Raw genomic sequence first — 4829 nt, 5'->3', positions numbered from 1 at the left:
ATAAGGTTTGTTGTTGTAAAAATAAAAGAACAGAAAATTATTATGAGATAATTTGTTTTTTTAAATATAAAAGCACAGGTGGATAGATGGATGGGTGAAATAGAATGAACACAATGTTTACAACATCTTAAAGCTTTATGGTCAATATTATATTGTCCTGTGTTCCCCGAGCTTTTCTCTTGGGTTGACCGGCAAGCCTTATCAAAGCACACGTTTGCTAAAGGAATCAGTAATCATCTGTTACTTCTAAAGGCTAAATAACGGCAGCATTGTTTTCTTCCACTGTTTAATAACTTAAATGTGTCAATGGGTAGATTGTATTCTCTGCAAATATGATTCCTCACATAATAAAAATAATTTCAAGTGAAATTAGATTTCGGATATTACTTGTCACTAAAATGTTGTTTATTCCCTTTCAAAGCACTACCCCAAAAAAGAATTTTGAAAGAATTACTCATCTTTTTTATGGTGCATAAAATAAGCCTGACCAAATTAAAGGGGCCGTTCCGCGCTACCGAGAGGAGGGTTCGCACGACTGGCTCGGGGCTCCCCGTCGTAACTTAAAAGGAAACTGTCACAATGTCCAGAGCCCTTGATGTTCTCAAATTCCTTGCAGCAAGACCCCACTCAGGTGGCACCAACCTTCATCTCCAAACAGAGCAGGACATCTACAGAAGGAAAAAGGATGGCATTGCCTCAAATCTGAAGAGAACCTGGGAGAAGCTTCCTGCCGGCAGCTCGAGTCATTGCTGCCATTGAAAACGTGGTTGACGTCAGTGTCACATCCTCCAGGAATGCTGGCCAGTGAGCTGGGCTTAAGTTTGCTGCTGCTGTCACTGGAGCCACCCCTGTTGCTGACCTGGGACGGCCACTGACTGGATCTGAGCAGCCTTCCAGGAGCCACATCTTCTGGTGGTCGCTGATCCCAGGGCTGAGCTCCAGATGTCACAGAGGCGTCTCATGTTAACCTGATGTTACCTGCCTGCCCTGCTCTGTGTAGCACCGACTCTCTGCGCTGTGTGGCCATTGTCATCCCCGCAACAAGGGGACTCCCTCAGTGGGGCTGAGTGGTGGGTGCTGGCCTGTGAGGTTCCGCACATGCAGAGCAGGCCCCCTCCCCTTGAGCACCCACGGGGAGGTCCTGCCTGGTCTCTACTTCTGCAGAATCCTGACGAGATTGCAAAGGAAGAGCAGGCCGCTGCTGAAAAGGCCGTGACCAAGACGGGATTTCAGGGTGAAGGGGCTGCTCCCGCTCCCGAGGTCACTGCTGTGCAACCTGAGGTCGCAGACTGGCCTGAAGGTGAGCAGGACTGGCCTGCGGACCCCACTGCTCGGGCCGCCGGATGGGTAGGAGCAACCCCTGAGCGGTCCTAAGCTGTTCTTTCATTGATGCTTAAAAAATAAAATCAAAATAAGGGTAACAAAAAGTAAACAATTTCAATAACAAAACAAATTTTTAAAAATCCATGTTATAGGAACTGTGCAATTTTCTGATCCCTATGTCTAATTTTTACTTGTCTACATTTTAATTTTCCTTTCGTTTTTTTCTCTAAAAGTTAAGGTTTCTTATAAATTGTCTCCAACACCGCGTATCGTGAAAAGTATATTAAAGGGAGAAAAGTAATTTGGCTTGGGTAATCATTGTTAAGGGCACTATCTCATTTTTTTTAAAGCACATTACAATGAGAAAGCAGTTGAAAAGCACTAGACAACCATTATTATTTACAGGTTCCATCTGGATGACTAAGAGGCTGTAAAGTTATGCAAAACAAAGGCAGATTCTTTTTTGGTGCTGTTGTTAATCTTCACCCAAGGATATTTTTTCCATTGATTGTTTAGAGAAAGTGGTAGGGAGGGAGAGAGGGAGAGAGAGAGAGAGAGAAACATCAACGGGTATTGAGCTTGCAACTGAGGCATGTGCCCTTGACCAGGATCGAACTTGAGACCCTTCAGCGCTCAGGACCAACGCTCTAACCGCTGAGCCAAACCAGCTCAGCAAAGGGCAGATTCTTTAGCTGTCATGATGTCCTTGTCATCCATTCACAGCATGAGCGAGCATTTACACACAGTGAAGAAACTGTATATGAAGAAAAGAAGAAAAGTTAAGATAAGAAAATAACATATATTGACACCTATTATGTACCAACATTTGCACAATTTTCACTACTTTTAATTCTCACCAAAACTACAAAGCCAGTAGAGCTAGAAGCTCAGCAGTTGAGCTACTTTCCCAAAGCCTCATAGGTGGTAAGTGGCACGGCCTGGTTCAGCTTCAACGTTTAAGCTTTCTCATTTTCCACGCTGCCTTTCAGCAATCAGACAGTCTTTCATGAAGAAAATGAAAAACTGTTGAGAAAATAACAGGATATTTTAAATAGGATATTTAAAAATATTTTTATAGCAGACATAATTACTCCCATTATCACTGTGATTAAAATAAACCACATTAATCTCAGCAATGGTGATGTTTTTGAGTCTTAGGTTGCCCATCTCAGAACTCCTAGTAGTAAACAGAACATATGACATAGAATTTCTTTTCATGACCAGGCAATTTGCTTTTAGAGTCATGATGTCCTATGTATTAGCTTAGGATCATAGGAACTTCAGGATTTCTCCACAGCTCTTCTCTGTGGTCTGAAAAACTGTAGATCTTTATTTTTGTAGCACAGGATTAGGAGGAAAATATTAACCCAAATTTCAATGTAATTGAATGAAAGCAATATTCAGAATTATAATTTTTTAAATCCTTCTTAAATCAGAACTATGACAGCATCAAAAGTTTAAAAATGCAGATTATTCTTGGCCCTCTATTTCTTCATCATAATCTTTCTCCACTCCTTGGTTTGTTTTGTCTCCTCTTGTTTATTTAACTAATACTTGTTGTGCATTTATTATGTCACCAGCAATTTTCTGGGACCATTAGCTAATCTCTGGTAAGTGAGACTTGTGTAAGCTTAGCAAAACCTCTCTAATGTTGATCAGAAAGAAAGATCAGGCAAGAATAAAAATATTTACAATGGTTGTCAATGGTAGAACTATGAATAATATTTTCATTTATTCAACTTTTCTGCATTCTCTAAAAATGCTACAAGAAGCATATATTAACTTTATGATGGAAAGTATTTTTTGAAAAATCAATCAAAATAAAATTACTACATTATACCCAGGGTAAGTGAAGGCTTTAAAAGAAGCATTGAGCCTGGCCGGGCATGGTTCAGTGGCTGAGCATCGACCTGGGATCCAGAAGATCACGGTTCGATTCCCAGTCAGGGCACATGCCTGGGTTGAGGAAGGGGGTGCAGGAGGGACCCGATCAATGATGATGTTTCTATCAATCATTGATGTTTCTATCTCTCTCTTTCCCTCTCCCTTCTTCTCTCTGAAATCAATAAAGAAATATTTTTTTGAAAAAAAGAAGAAGCATTGAAAAAGTTTCAGGGGCAAAAAAACCAGCAGTCTTCCACGGTGAGCAAGGAGTCAGAAAAGGCTCCATAGAGGAAAGTGCATCTGAGTTCATTCAAAGAATGAGTAAGAAATGGACCGATGGAAGGAAGAAAACCAGCACACTACATGAAAAGGGTGAAGAGGAAAGCTAGGGTGGACTAGAGGACCATAAATATATTTACTATAGTAAGGGTTTTTATTTCCTCCTACAGGCAAACTAAAACAACATATTCATCACAGGATATCTGAATCAATCACTCAATAAATCAATAAATCAGTGAATGAGGGATTTGATTGAAATTAAGGATTTTAAGCTGGTGAGAAATATGATGAGAATGCAGACAGATGTGGGAAGTATAGGCTGGTAAGAAAGACGAAGAGACTATTAAGGACACTATTTCACAGGTGACAGATGGTGAACACTTTTTGTGAAAGAGTGAATTCAGCTAGGAAGTTCAGTCAGCTAATCTGCCAAATTATAACATGAGAGCTAGTGCCCTAGCTCTGTTACGGTGCCTGCACCTTCATATTATTGCATATTTTCTTGTGACTCTTCGCTGGGGACTCTAGTACAGAAACCAGAATGTCATCTGTGTTCCTCTGTGAGTCCTTACACAATGCTTGGCTTGGGGCCGGGACGCAGGGAAGGGGAGGAAAGATGTTTAGAGAGTGAACCAGAAAGGAAAGAAGGGGAAAAGACAAGACAGGGAAGAGGAAATGTGGTAGGAAAAAAAGGGAGAAAAGTGAAAGAGAAGAAATGGGTGGAGAAAAGACACAGGACAAGTGAAATATTTTTATGGGTAATGAGAAAGGGGGCGAGCTTCTCAGATATCCACAACTCAAATAGCGCCTAGTCATGGAAAGCACACCATCAGAGATGGTTCGTTTGTGGCTATTTCTATTATTTGTGCTTGATTCCTGTTCAGATTCCTCCTGCTGCTTGTCCTTGAGTCCGTTTCTGCTTTCACGGCGAGGGCGTGTTGGCAGATTGATTTTCAGTCGCTGCAGCGTGGCCCCGAGCAGGCCCGTTGGGGTTCACGCTGCCTCAGGCTCGGAGCTGCGGCGCCCGGCTCCCGGGCTGTCCCCGTCCTGGTGGGGCAGCCATCCATTTCCCTCTCCAGCCAAAAGGGTTACTCTGCACTTTGATTTCCTACTTTAAATAACACGAATTAACAAATGTATTGAACAACGTGGTCAGTACCAAGGGGCTCGCATTGCTATTATTTGCTAAAGGCAATGTAATTTGATCGGGTATATTTCCATTTACTTAACTATAGATCCTCATTCACAGCGCCAAATATAAACATCTCCTTGTCTGCTGGGAACAGTTTTTGAAAAGATGATATTTTTATCTATCTGAATAACCAGGGAAGGAAATATAGATC

General features: G+C 41.6%; 1 pseudogene; it reads left to right on the top strand.

Annotated features, from left to right (window-relative positions):
• Positions 1-579: 579 nt before the first annotated feature.
• On the top strand, positions 580-1374 carry LOC148094160 (small ribosomal subunit protein uS2 pseudogene; annotated as a pseudogene).
• The last annotated feature ends 3455 nt before the right edge of the window (positions 1375-4829 follow it).

Source organism: Miniopterus natalensis, chromosome 1 (assembly GCF_054644295.1).
Source record: "Miniopterus natalensis isolate mMinNat1 chromosome 1, mMinNat1.hap1, whole genome shotgun sequence".
In the NCBI taxonomy this organism is placed as follows: Eukaryota; Metazoa; Chordata; class Mammalia; order Chiroptera; family Miniopteridae; genus Miniopterus; species Miniopterus natalensis.
Note: the sequence above shows the minus strand (reverse complement) of the source record. Positions and strands in the feature narration are given on the sequence as shown.